This window comes from Squalius cephalus (assembly GCF_949319135.1).
Source record: "Squalius cephalus genome assembly, chromosome: 14".
Classification (NCBI taxonomy): Eukaryota; Metazoa; Chordata; class Actinopteri; order Cypriniformes; family Leuciscidae; genus Squalius; species Squalius cephalus.
This window is the reverse complement of record NC_137135.1, coordinates 1,257,012-1,272,786: the sequence shown is the minus strand read 5'-3', so window position 1 is coordinate 1,272,786 and position 15,775 is coordinate 1,257,012. Positions and strand designations below refer to the sequence as shown.

At 37.8% G+C, this 15,775-nt stretch overlaps 1 long non-coding RNA gene across 1 annotated transcript; it reads right to left on the bottom strand.

Annotated features, from left to right (window-relative positions):
• Positions 1–1,232: 1,232 nt before the first annotated feature.
• LOC307171266 lies at positions 1,233–3,928 on the bottom strand. Its single transcript, XR_013823517.1, has 3 exons — positions 3,738–3,928; positions 1,859–1,953; positions 1,233–1,310 (listed from the first exon to the last, which is right to left on the bottom strand). It is a non-coding gene; the product is annotated as an uncharacterized lncRNA (long non-coding RNA).
• Positions 3,929–15,775: the final 11,847 nt, after the last annotated feature.

The window sequence follows — 15,775 nt, the reverse complement described above, 5'->3', positions numbered from 1 at the left end:
TATCAAAAATGGCCGTTTTCATGTAAGTGCCATATATTTTCCCATATATGCACATAAATGTGAAATATATGTAAGACGCATATATGTATACACGCATATATGGCGCATATATGTATACACGCATATATGGCGCATATATGTATACACGCATATATGGCGCATATATGTATACACGCATATATGGCGCATATATGTATACACGCATATATGGCGCATATGTATACACGCATATATGGCGCATATATGTATACACGCATATATGACGCATATATGTATACACGCATATATGACGCATATATTTATACACGCATATATGACGCATATATTTATACATGCATATATGTACTTATTTCTATAGTACATACTTTCACATGTATTAGGGATACAAACCTTATATCTGAATGCCTTGAAATTAAATGCCTATAGTTGGAGATTGTCTATTGTGTGAATACCAAATATAGTATTTTAATACAATAATGCAGTGTTTTCTTTGTCATTTTTGACAAATACATCCACAAAGTACCATAACCATATGCCACAGCTTTAAAAATGCATCAGTATCACATGCATGTACACTGTAAAACTTTTCACTGTAAATTTACAGTTAAATACTGGCAGCTGGGTTGCTATCCACATACTGTATTTTTACAACACTACTACAGTAAACAGCATTTACAGTACTCCACTGTAATTACCAAATACAGTATATACCACATTTTACATTAAACTTGTCGACAGCAATAAATTGTATTTTTACAGGGAATACTGCTTTTATTATTACATAATTAAAATATTATACTTTAAGGTTTCATAAGAGTAGTCACACTAGGAAAAAGAAAACATTTTCTGGGTTTTAAAACATTTATTTAGTTAAATTGCCTTCTGTGAACATGTTGGCTGAATTACTTTTTAAACATAAAATGCAATTTTAACACTTAAACAGGTAACAGTTAGCACTTAATTAAAGGAATAGTTCACCCAAAAATTTAAATTAGCACATGATTTACTCACCCTCAAGTCATCCTAGGTGTATATGACATTATTCTTTCAGACGAATACAATCAGAGTTCTATTAAAAAATGTCCTGGCTCTTCCAAGCTTTATAACGACAGTGAAATGCTGTTTCTTTTTTGAAGTCCATAAAAGTGCAAACGAAATCCCATTCAAAGTCTGCAAGGTTTCGCAGAAGTGAGGACACCTGTAGGCTTACAGTGGTGTTCTTGTTTTGCTCAACTTGGCCAGTTTTCTTTGAAGTTACTTGTCCTTTCTTTGTTTTTGATCCACGTTCAGGATTGATGTCAAGAAAGCGTCTAAAAGGCAGAAAAAAACAACAATTAAATATTATTAACTGAGTGTATATATTTTGACAAAGAGAGACAGCACAAAGCGGTCTAAAACTGAACAACATGAAAAAAATAAAATAAATGCAATGTTGGATGTTGTGAAAAAAAAAAATGCAATGTTGGATGTTGTGATCAATAACTGATATTTTTTCTGCCCTGGTAAAATACATCAACTCAATGTGTGTTTACATGCACACTGTCAACTAACTAAATTTTTGGAAGTGGGGTTGCCAGATTTAAAGTTTTATTCTACAACTTTTGTCTACTCATCACCCAGCTCATTAACAATATCATGCCCTCATCCGGTGCCATCAGAGTATCAGTGGAAAGGCAGTCTTTAGACTCTCCGTTTATATAGAGCACACACTGCCAGAATCCAGCCCAAACCTTTGTGACAGAAATAATTTAACTTAATTGCAAGCCTTGCCATGTTTATTGCATATATGACAACATGATTTACCAGACTAAAATGCATGTTTGCACCCAAAAATTTTAATTCTGTCATTATTACTCACCCTCAAGACTTTTGTTCATCTTCGGGACACAAATGAAGATATTTTTGATGAAATCTGATAGTTTTGTCCTTCCATTGATATCAATATCATTGCAACTGTCAAAGCCCAGAAAAGTGGTAAAAACATTGGTAAATATATAGCTACAGTGGTTCAACCTAAATATTATGAAGCAGGGTTTCTGCACATTTTTTAAAGTCAAATTTAAGGCTTTTTAAGACCTTTTTAAGACCCGAAGAAATCAAAATTAATACCATGCATTAGGGGTGTGCAATATTGACAAAATATGTCTCGATCGATATTTTCAAAGTTTTCTTGATAATAATTAGATAACATTTTACGGATTGTGTTTCTGTGCTTGGTGCCATGGCTTGTTTAGGCCTGTTGACAGCTGACTGACAAAGATATTCATATTCTATGCAGTGGTCAGTTTACAGCAGTGACAGAAATTAACATTTTTTATTAAGGGTTAATATATTTGCCACCTTAAATTGATTTCAAGGGGCATTTTCACCTATATACGGACATTTGTAGATGTTTCAACAAGATATCTTTCACATCTACTGCAGTCAGATTCACCCGTGTTCACTCTGAAGGAATCACTCACATGGCTGGGCACTTGTAATGACACATCAAGGATGTTAAGAGGCTAAAAGCAGGTTTAAAAATTGAAGTCAACAGGGTGCAAATTTTAAAAAGAGGATAACACGGTGTAGGCAACACCGATTTTTGTCGTTGTTCTCTGTATTGACAGCACTCCAAATTTACAAAAAAATTAGCTCAATGTTAAAATTGACCGGAGTTCTCCTTTAAGGTTGCACTAGTTACATGGATTATTTAAACAATGTTTTTACTAGCTTTCTGGGCCTTAAAAGTTGCAAAGACGTTGCTGTCTATGGGTGGTTCAGAAACCTCTCAGATTTCATCAAAAATATCTTAATTTGTGTTCTGAAGATGAACGAAGGTCTTACAGGTTTGGAACGACATGAGGGCGAGTAATTAATGACAGAATTTTCACTAATCCTTCAACTGAAAACAACTTGCACCGATATATCTTAAAATATATGACTGCCACTGTTTTATCTCAAGATGCACACCAGTAATGTTTTTTTTTTTTTAATGATACATTATTATAAAAGCTGCTTAAATACCCTAATTTTATTAAGGCCTAGACCTGGCTTAAGCTAAGCCCTATATGGAAACCAGGGCCATATTGTTCATACCAGTAGTCAACATAATAAATACTGTCAAGTCAAGGTTAGTGACACAATTCAGTCTAATATATATATATATATGAATGGCAAATATGCCAATGACTAACCTCTGACCAAACTCAAGGTGCTGCCTCTTCCTGGTACTGCAAGCTGAAGTTATAGGAGGAGGCAAACAGCGCTGCCAGGCCAGTGATGAAGAGGCTGTGATCCTTCACACACACCTTGACCTTCCAAACTTAATATCCAGCACTGGTTGCTTAGAGATTGACCTGTAATGGAATAAAAAAGAAAATAAAAAAAAGAATAAATAAATAATATTAATAATTAAAATAACTACTGTGGGTTCCACTGTGGTTCGATGTAGTTGTCTATTCATAGTTCTATGAATTAAATTTTTCAACTAAAAATTAAAATTGGTTAGAATGCTAAAATGCACTGGCATATAATTTTGTTTGTTTTAAGCATAAACTCACTTAATTTTGACTTATTCTTTCAGAAAACAAGACAATTTTTACGTGTCTAATAAATGCTTCTTCATGTAAGAATTGTAGATATCTGGACTGGAAACAAAATAAAAACACTAATTAAGAAAAACATATTTTGCAGTAGGGTGAGTAAATGATGGCTTTTCATTTTAGGTTTCATCTACCCCTTTAATGTTTACATACCAGGAAATAAGTCGTGGACTTTCTGGCAAATGTAGATTGCTGGACATCAGCGATGCAAATTTCTGAAACAATTTTTAAAAAGGACAGCACAACCTTGATCAACAGAACCCAAAACATAAAACATATTACAAATTAATGAGATTTGCTGAATAATCTCTACTTATCTGCTTGAAGGATAACACCGTCTAACTTCTTTGAATTAGGGAGTAGTTGTAGGACCATGGGATGGCAATCAGGAACAGGCCTACTACATTTGAAAACAGCATTAGGAACATGGATTTTCATTTGCTAGCAAAATTCTGACAACGATTCAAAAGCACGATCACAGAACTGACAGAATTTGACAGCATTTTTTTTTTTTTACAACATAGACTATAACTGTAACACTACTTAAAAGCACTTACATTAACAATGGCCATCAGATTACAAAGCCTAAAACGAAAAAAATATCAAATGCACGTCATGCAAATAGCATGGTAAAGGTTGTCTATTATATGAAATGTCGAAGTTAACGTTACTTGGTAAACAGGTGGAACAGAGTCAGTGAATTGCTTGCGCGGCCACGGTAGTAAACCGCGTTCGCAAAATCAAACCAAATACGTGAAAACAATGTAGAAATGCGAACGCAAAAAAAAAAAAAAAAACTTATATATTGGCTTACCGTATCACTCAGTTGAACAATTCTCCATCTTCTCAAACTCTAAATCCCACGTATCGTCACGCGCAGGTTAGATTATTCAATGACAAATTCTTCCATCCGTCTTCAGGTAGCTGCTACCGTTAACGTCGTCCATTTTCTGCTGCGTCACAGGCAACTAATGTTTGAAACACGAACCGAACCTCAAAAAAGCTTTAAAATTGCTCACAGATTCGCAGACATTGTTTATCTTGATAACAGGAATGATTATTTGTTCAGTTGAATCCCGCTGACAAAACGAGTTTGCCTGTTGTAGCTGCCTAACGTTACTGTCTGGTCTGCTCGCATGACGCGTCACATTTGAACTGAATTGAGCGCGAAAGAAATCAATCCCACAATGCAATGCCTTTTCAGTCAGTATGATGGTAACGAATTTATCAGGACGAAAACATAAATGTGCTGTATATTTACAGCTGTTCTGTAAAAGATACAGCTTAATACTGTATTATGGAAATACAGTAGCCTACAATTCTGTAAGAAATTCGTTGTAAATTTACAGTAAAGGGTTACAGTGTATGTTTACATACATTTATTAAATATGTTGAAAACAAATATGTATGTCACATATTTATAATTAATGTTGTCCATATATGCGAGAAACCAATACTATACTGTAATATATGCAGATATATGGTATCATATATGGATGAACTCAAATATTTTCTTCACATGTTTGGACACATAAATGTTCATATATGCTGCAGGCATATATTGTGTTCTCAGATAAGTCAAATATATGTATAGATATATGTTGCAGGCATATATTGTGTTCTCAGATAAGTGAAATATATGTATAGATATATGTTGCAGTCATATATTGTGTTCTCAGATAAGTCGAATATATGTATAGATATATGTTGCAGTCATATATTGTGTTCTCAGATAAGTCAAATATATGTAGAGATATATGTTGAACATATATTGTGTTCTCAGATAAGTCGAATAGATATTGCAGTCATATATTGTGTTCTCAGATAAGTCGAATATATGTATAGATATATGTTGCAGGCATATATTGTGTTCTCAGATAAGTCGAATATATGTAGAGATATATGTTGCAGGCATATATTGTGTTCTCAGATAAGTCGAATATATGTAGAGATATATGTTGCAGGCATATATTGTGTTCTCGGATAAGTCGAATATATGTATAGATATATGTTGCAGTCATATATTGTGTTCTCAGATAAGTCAAATATATGTATAGATATATGTTGAACATATATTGTGTTCTCAGATAAGTCGAATATATGTATAGATATATGTTGCAGTCATATATTGTGTTCTCAGATAAGTCGAATATATGTATAGATATATGTTGCAGGCATATATTGTGTTCTCAGATAAGTCGAATATATGTATAGATATATGTTGCAGGCATATATTGTGTTCTCAGATAAGTCGAATATATGTAGAGATATATGTTGCAGGCATATATTGTGTTCTCAGATAAGTCGAATATATGTAGAGATATATGTTGCAGTCATATATTGTGTTCTCAGATAAGTCGAATATATGTAGAGATATATGTTGCAGTCATATATTGTGTTCTCAGATAAGTCGAATATATGTAGAGATATATGTTGCAGTCATATATTGTGTTCTCAGATAAGTCGAATATATGTAGAGATATATGTTGCAGTCATATATTGTGTTCTCAGATAAGTCAAATATATGTATAGATATATGTTGCAGGCATATATTGTGTTCTCATACAAGTCAAATATATGTATAGATATATGTCATGCTATTTAAAATATAAGTACATATATGGCCATATATTACATTTTTGTATGGGAGAGCGCGCATGGGAGACATAAGCTGTATCCCAATGTGAAGGCTGCATCCTCCGAAGGCCGTATTTGAAGGCCGATTGCATCACCGCGGCGTGATGAAGGCTGTCCCAATTCAGTTCTGCATCTTCCGAAGGCCGTATTCGAAGGCCGGTTGCGTCATTGCGATGCGACGAAGGCTACCCTGATTCAAAAGCGACGCCAAATGCGCCCTCCGTTTCCCCGTAAAAGGAAGGATACATAAATGGACACTTAGCGGCCTATCCTACCCTATTCTACCCCATTCTACCCCATAAGTAATTGCGCGCCGTTGACGACAGTATTTATTTATTTATTTATTTATTTTTAAAGGCGGCCGAGACTAGAGATCGGTGGTGGACAGCAAATTCACATTTAAATGTAAGTATTATGTTTTCATTTACTCAAATACCTAGCGAAACCAGAGTTAAAGTTTATTATAAACTTCATCTTAACTCCTTTGTCACCATTGCATGGCTTCATTTGTCAGGTAGTTTTAGGCAAAACTTGTGCTAATATTAGTTTAACGACCTATTTGTAATATTTGCACTAGTCTAAAGTTATCTCACTTGTGTATTATAAGAAATATCACTCACCCTATAAAGCCCACAACAATAGGAAAAGCAGTTGATATGGGAATGGGGTTTCACTTTTATGTGTTTTTGTAGTGCTGTCATGAAAGCTATGTCTACAAAGGTTTTAACCAAATTTGAGTATATAGAGATATTTCATAAGTATTTTGTATGCATGTCTTGATGTGTCATATTTTGCAGTGTTAACAATGCACTTAAGATTGCACCCATGTGTTAAGCTTTTTTAGAGCAATTCAGGAGAAAAAAATACAAAGTAAGAAAATTAATACACACATCTTTGCTGAAATGTATTGTGCTGTTGTTGTTAACAAGCCATGGTTCATTTGTTCTGCCCTTAGGATTGCAAGTGTCCTGGGACAGGTGAGGGTGTGAGTGGGAAACCCACTGCTGAAACTTGGCCCTGGTTTGTCCTCATGACCGAGTTCATCAGAGGCCAACGGTGAGGAAGAGCCAGCACCAGCACCACCAGCAGCACCAGCAGCACCAGCACGAAGGCAGAGGCGAGGAGAGCACTGGAGAGTAGGGAGAGGATGGACAGGCTGTTTTCTCTTCTTGAGAGAATGATTGAATATATATTTTTTTTTTTCTACATATTCTTGTTTAACTTTTTTCACTTTTACTTTTTAAAAGGAAAGAAAAATCTGTACATTATTTTTATGCAACTTTAAATGTGTAATTAAAAGAGAATGAATTGTTCTGGACATTGTTTATTTTTTTGACAGTCATAATTTCTACATGAAACAAACTCTTGTATACCTTTTTTTTTTTTCAAATAAAATTGGTAAATGAAAATCATTTGTTCAACGGGCTACATTAAAGTTTCATTTTCCAACTATTAACCACATACGTTAAACATATCAAAATCAACAAACATTTACAGTACATAAAATAAGAAAAAGGTGATGTAGACTTTTATTGAGCTGAGCAGGGAGACCCTGGAGCTGCTGGACTGGGATGGGCTGCCCCTGGTAAGGCCTCTGCTGGTGGGACATCATCTGGGATGCTCTCCAGAGTGTTAGAGTGCATATTTCCACTATCCACTAAGTTGTCTACCAACAGGTTTGCAGGGCTGACTCAATCGACGGCTGCCATGTCACTGAGATTATTTTTTTTTTTTTTCAAAAAGAGTAATTTCTGAAAAAAGTACTTTTAATAACAAGTTTTTAGTATCAAGAGTAAAACTAGAGGTATGTATTCTGCAAGGGAAAAAACTCCTTGTCAGGGTTTTTATTATAGTTTTGTATTTATATTATGCTACTACTGCATTTTACTTATGAATATTTTCAAGGTTGTTACATTATATAGCCAACTTTTGTGTAGTTTAATGTAAAATCATATGTGAGGGGAAAAAAAGTACTTCATTAGGTTACTTCACATTTGTACGTGAATACTTAACGAAATATGCAGTTCCGAAAATTAAAGTAACAAAATGTAGGCCTATTGTCAAAATATTAACAAATTGTTGCTAACTACAGCTGTGTCCCATATCAAAGGGTGCATCTGAAGCACTCGGACCGGTCTAGCCTACGGAGGACTGTTCTTGTCGCCTAGCAAATGTGACTGACAGCTGCCGATGACGAGTGCGAGAAATACTGGACTTTTTTATATTCAATTGGGTTTTATATTCAAACCGGGCTAAACCGAAAATACATGACCTGTGGCTGAAATATCCTCAGCATGTCCTCCAGCAAAATATAAAACATATAAAAATGACAATAGCCAATTCTGGCTCCATAGCTGTTTACTCAATTAGGCTATGAATTATCAGGATGGCAGCCATTGCTTGGCGCCAGGAGCAGTGATCATAAACACCTGGCTGCGCAATTAGGAAATCCTATGAAGGCTACCATAGATATCATATAAAGGCTAGATGGCTCAAGGCGGAGTCACTTCCGGCATCACCGGCGGCCATCTTAGGACAGGGCTCTGTGAATTAAGGTGAGTGAGCAGCACGCACACAAATCCTCTTATCTCGCTGAAATCTGGACGGATTTACAAACGGTTTGGTTTCTTACAAACGTTATTAACGTGGCTATAATTCTGAATGCTTAAACATTTTGAACATAATTATTCATATGTATGCAGTATAATAGCTACATCTCTGACGTTTATAACAAACCAAACCGTTTGAAAATCGGTAGAAAATTGAGCAAGTTATGGTTATTTAAAAGTACATGCACCATGTTATGAGTGAGCGAGCACCCTGTCGTAAGATGGCCGCCGTGTGCGGATGTCGAGCTCCATTGGCCAGCAGCGCGGACGAGCCATCTAGCCTTTATATGATATCTATGAAGGCTACATGGTGCGTCCTTTGAAGGATGCTGCCTTAAAGCAGTGCTCAGTAAGACTGGCAATTTCTGTGCTGTTTTCTCTCTCGAGCTCCCCCTACAGTTTCGGAGTATATATATTTGAGAAAACTGTCATAAACTCGTTGTCAACTCTCCCCCCTCCCATCTTGCTCAGGCCATGTGCATTTGTTTTCAGAGAAGCCGGCGAACAAACGGAGCCATGTCCACTGAGGTATGTATGATTCTCAGAAGAATATCATATAAATGTTGAGATAGTGTATATTTGTATAGTGGAGGTAGTGTATATTTTTATAGTTATTATGGCGAAAAACAAAACTATAAGAAATATTTCCGCTATTTATTTATTTTTATTTTAGCCTATAGCTATAGCTACTTAGATTATGCATTATCAAAATGATGTTACGTTACATTCTTTTATAATTTTGACGGTGATCCGAGTTGTCCATCATAACGATTGACCAAACAAAGTCAAACACGTAGCCTAGTTTGTTTATTTATTTTGCAAGAATTCGATTTATAGGCGATCTCAGTAACACAAATAAAACCTGATAGAGGAACGGACAAAACACTACAGAAAACAAACACGTTTGTTTACAATGAAAATGCTACTGGATGGATGGGAGCGTGTACGCGTGCAGTGCTGTAAAGCAATTCGTTACCTCGCGAGACCTGATATAACAGGATACTTCCTAACACTTCCTAACACCGAAGTTGCAAGGGTGGTTTTGCGGCTCACAGGCACCAGGGGGGTGCGAGACGACCACCATTCAACCCGAAATCAGTAATATAACCATTACAATGACTCCAAAGCTGTTCGGTTAAGGTAAAAAAGTTACTTAGTTCACCTTTAACATTGGGACACAGCTAGAGACTGTGCTCCAAAAACCGTGTAGCGTGTGCAAAGCAGAGAGGGAGAGGGAGCGAGAGACCTTGCGTGTGTGTGCTAGTAGTGTGCGTGTGTATGAGGCGCCACATAGGATTTAAATCTTATACAATCAATACATACATAACACACGTGCATATACACCTATAAATTACTTGCATATACATGTATACTCTTGGATGTTCAAAATACATATATGATATACACATGCACACTAATATGAAATCCATACCAATACATATTATGTTAGTAATGAATGCATATACACCTGTGAATAACTTATAAACTTGACGCACGCATACACCTATAAATACTCGCATATACATATAAACTTCCATAAACACTCGCACATACATATAAACTCGCCACACGCAGACACATCTATAAAACACTCGCACATACATATAAACTTCCATGCAAATACATCTATAAACACTCGCATATATATAGACTCGATGCACGCATACACACCTATAAACACTCACACATACATATAAACTTCCACGCAAATACACATATAAACACTCACACATACATATAAACTTCCATGCAAATACACCTATAAACACTCGCACATACATATACACTTCCATGCAAATACACCTATAAACACTCGCGCATACATATACACTTCCATGCAAATACACCTATAAACACTCGCATATACATATAAACTTCCATGCAAATACACCTATAAACACTCGCACATACATATAAACTTCCATGCATATACACCTATAAACACTCGCATATACATATAAACTTCCATGCATATACACCTATAAACACTCGCACATACATATACACTTCCATGCAAATACACCTATAAACACTCGCACATACATATACACTTCCATGCAAATACACCTATAAACACTCGCACATACATATACACTTCCATGCAAATACACCTATAAACACTCGCACATACATATACACTTCCATGCAAATACACCTATAAACACTCGCATATACATATAAACTTCCATGCAAATACACCTATAAACACTCGCACATACATATAAACTTCCATGCATATACACCTATAAACACTCGCATATACATATAAACTTCCATGCATATACACCTATAAACACTCGCACATACATATACACTTCCATGCAAATACACCTATAAACACTCGCACATACATATACACTTCCATGCATATACACCTATAAACACTCGCATATACATATAAACTTCCATGCAAATACACCTATAAACACTCGCACATACATATAAACTTCCATGCATATACACCTATAAACACTCGCATATACATATAAACTTCCATACATATACACCTATAAACACTCACACATAAATATACACTTCCATGCAAATACACCTATAAACACTCGCACATACATATACACTTCCATGCAAATACACCTATAAACACTCGCACATACATATACACTTCCATGCATATACACCTATAAACACTCGCATATACATATAAACTTCCATGCAAATACACCTATAAACACTCGCACATACATATAAACTTCCATGCATATACACCTATAAACACTCGCATATACATATAAACTTCCATGCATATACACCTATAAACACTCGCATATACATATACACTTCCATGCATATACACCTATAAACACTCGCACATACATATAAACTTCCATGCAAATAGACCTATAAACACTCGCACATACATATAAACTTCCATGCAAATACACCTATAAACACTCGCACATACATATACACTTCCATGCATATACACCTATAAACACTCACACATACATATACACTTCCATGCATATACACCTATAAACACTCGCACATACATATAAACTTCCATGCAGATACACCTATAAACACTCACACATACATATACACTTCCATGCAAATACACCTATAAACACTCACACATACATATAAACTTCCATGCAAATAGACCTATAAACACTCACAAATACATATACACTTCCATGCAAATACACCTATAAACAATCACACATACATATACACTTCCATGCAAATACACCTATAAACACTCGCACATACATATAAACTTCCATGCAAATACACCTATAAACACTCGCACATACATATAAACTTCCACGCAAATACACATATAAACACTCACACATACATATAAACTTCCATGCAAATACACCTATAAACACTCGCACATACATATAAACTTCCATGCAAATAGACCTATAAACACTCGCATATACATATAAACTTCCATGCAAATACACCTATAAACACTCGCACATACATATACACTTCCATGCATATACACCTATAAACACTCGCACATACATATAAACTTCCATGCAAATAGACCTATAAACACTCGCACATACATATAAACTTCCATGCAAATACACCTATAAACACTCGCACATAAATATACACTTCCATGCATATACACCTATAAACACTCACACATACATATACACTTCCATGCATATACACCTATAAACACTCGCACATACATATAAACTTCCATGCAAATACACCAATAAACACTCGCACATACATATAAACTTCCATGCAGATACACCTATAAACACTAGCACATACATATAAACTTCCATGCAAATACACCTATAAACACTCGCACATACATATAAACTTCCATGCAAATAGACCTATAAACACTCGCACATACATATACACTTCCATGCAAATACACCTATAACCACTCACACATACATATAAACTTCCATGCAAATAGACCTATAAACACTCACAAATACATATAAACTTCCATGCAAATACACCTATAAACACTCACACATACATATACACTTCCATGCAAATACACCTATAAACACTCGCACATACATATAAACTTCCATGCATATACACCTATAAACACTCGCACATACATATACACTTCCATGCATATACACCTATAAACACTCGCACATACATATAAACTTCCATGCATATACACCTATAAACACTCGCACATACATATACACTTCCATGCATATACACCTATAAACACTCGCACATACATATAAACTTCCATGCAAATACACCTATAAACACTCGCACATACATATAAACTCGATGCGCGCATACACATCCATAAAACACTCGCGCATACATATAAACTTCCATGCAAATACACCTATAAACACTCACACATACATATAAACTTCCATGCAAATACACCTATAAACACTCGCACATACATATACACTTCCATGCAAATACACCTATAAACACTCGCACATACATATACACTTCCATGCAAATACACCTATAAACACTCACACATACATATAAACTTCCATGCAAATACACCTATAAACACTCGCGCATACATATAAACTTCCATGCAAATACACCTATAAACACTCGCGCATACATATAAACTTCCATGCACATACATATACACTTCCATGCAAATACACCTATAAACACTCACACATACATATAAACTTCCATGCAAATACACCTACAAACACTCGCGCATACATATAAACTTCCATGCAAATACACCTACAAACACTCGCGCATACATATAAACGTCCATGCAAATACACCTATAAACACTCACACATACATATAAACTTCCATGCAGATACACCTATAAACACTCGCACATACATATAAACTTCCATGCAGATACACCTATAAACACTCACACATACATATAAACTTCCATGCATATACACCTATAAACACTCGCGCATACATATAAACTTCCATGCAAATACACCTATAAACACTCGCACATACATATACACTTCCATGCAGATACACCTATAAACACTCGCACATACATATACACTTCCATGCATATACACCTATAAACACTCACACATACATATAAACTTCCATGCATATACACCTATAAACACTCGCACATACATACATATAAACTTCCATGCAAATACACCTATAAACACTCGCACATACATATAAACTCGATGCGCGCATACACATCCATAAAACACTCGCGCATACATATAAACTTCCATGCAAATACACCTATAAACACTCACACATACATATAAACTTCCATGCAAACATAGGCATAATTTGCTGGTGGGACATGTCCCCACCACTATTTTCTAAGGTCGATATTGTCCCCACCATTTTTGAAACATCTCGCGGCACGAATGTACCAATTAGAGCCCTGCATTTCAGCCCGAGCCCGAAAATGTAGAGCAGAAAATGTCTCATGGCCTGGGACGTTTGCTGCACCTCTGTATACCGCTCCATGAAGCCCTTCACAGAGGGACCGAACAAACCCGCTGATGACACGGGGGCGTCGAGGAAAGTGGCGCGGTCAGACTCGGACATGTCGGACAGCGTCAGCCACAAGTGACGCTCAGTGACGGTGAGGGCAGCCATGTTGCGGCCGATAGCTTGAGCAGTGGTCTTGGTAGCTCTGAGAGCTAAGTCTGTTGCGCTTCTCAAGTCCGTCACGCGCTCTGCAGATGGGCCAGCCTCGTCCAGTGACTGGAGAAGGTTGGCCTGGTGGATCTGTAAAACGGCCATAGTATGCAGAGCGGAGGCAGCTTGACCGGCGGCGGCGTAGGCACGACTGATCAGCGATGAAGTCGTCTGGCAGGCTTTAGTGGGTAGGCTCGGCTTGGACCGCCATCCCGCAGAGGACGGGCACAAGTGAGTCACTACCGCTTCCTCGACGGGAGGAACACAAAGATATCCCCTGTCTTTCGCGCCGTCAACCGCAGAGAGCGTCGAAGAGAAAGAGGATTTTAGCCTGGCTGAGAACGGAGCTCCCCAGGACTTGGAGAACTCATCATGCAGTTTGGGGAGGAAGGGAGCGAGCCTCGAAACAGGTGCAGAGCAGCATCCAGGCAGAAAGCAGCCGTCCAACCTGTTAGGCGCGGGCTCCTTGGGCGTTGACCACTCAAGGCCGAGGTCTTCTACGGCCTTAGTAACAAGGCGGAGAAACTCGGCGTCGACAGAAGCCCTCACGCTGGATTCCTGCGTCTATGGGGCGGGGTCCGGGATGGACCAGCCCTCACTCTCGGATGCCAGAATGGAACAGCTGTCTTCCTCCTCGATGTCCCGCTCCATCTCGTTGGGCGCCGCGACAGCGGGGCGCTGGCCATCGAGAAAAGAGACGGGGGACTCAGAGAAAGAGGATCGCGGGGACCCCGCCGGCGAGTGCTCTTTCACGGAGACTTCTGGTGGCCTTTGTGAGCGGCGCGTTTTACGCCGCGGCCCAGCAGAAGGCGTAGAGGTAGCGGTTTTGGTGGCGAACAAAGCCTGTCGAGCCCGCAGGGTCGAGAGAGGCAAAGATTCGCACTCGCGGCAGCCGCCCTCGGTGAGCGCGTGATCCGCGTGGTCCTTTCCCAGGCAGGAAGCGCACAGCTCGTGGCGGTCCCCGTCGCTGAGAACATGATGGGCATTGACATGATGGGCATTGAAAAATGCCTTTGCTCTTTTAGGAAGAGAAACGTGTGTGTCGCAGCGGCGAACACACACGGAGAGATTTGAAAAAGGATATGAGCGCCGGGAGTGCAGCAGGTATGGCGAGCGAAGGTGGCGAATATCCAGCCGGGTCCTTGACTCGAGCTCGTCCCGCTGAAATGCTGAACGACGGCGTTGCTTCTCTTTCTGGATCCAGTGAAGTCCTTCGCTGAAGGAGACGAAATCACTTGTGCAACCTGTGCAGTGGAGTTTTATAGGCGAAGCCACACCCTGTTCTGGCGGGCTATGACGACAGCGCGGGAAGGCTTATCATTGGCGCTGGAGTCATGTCAAGACGCACTGATAGGT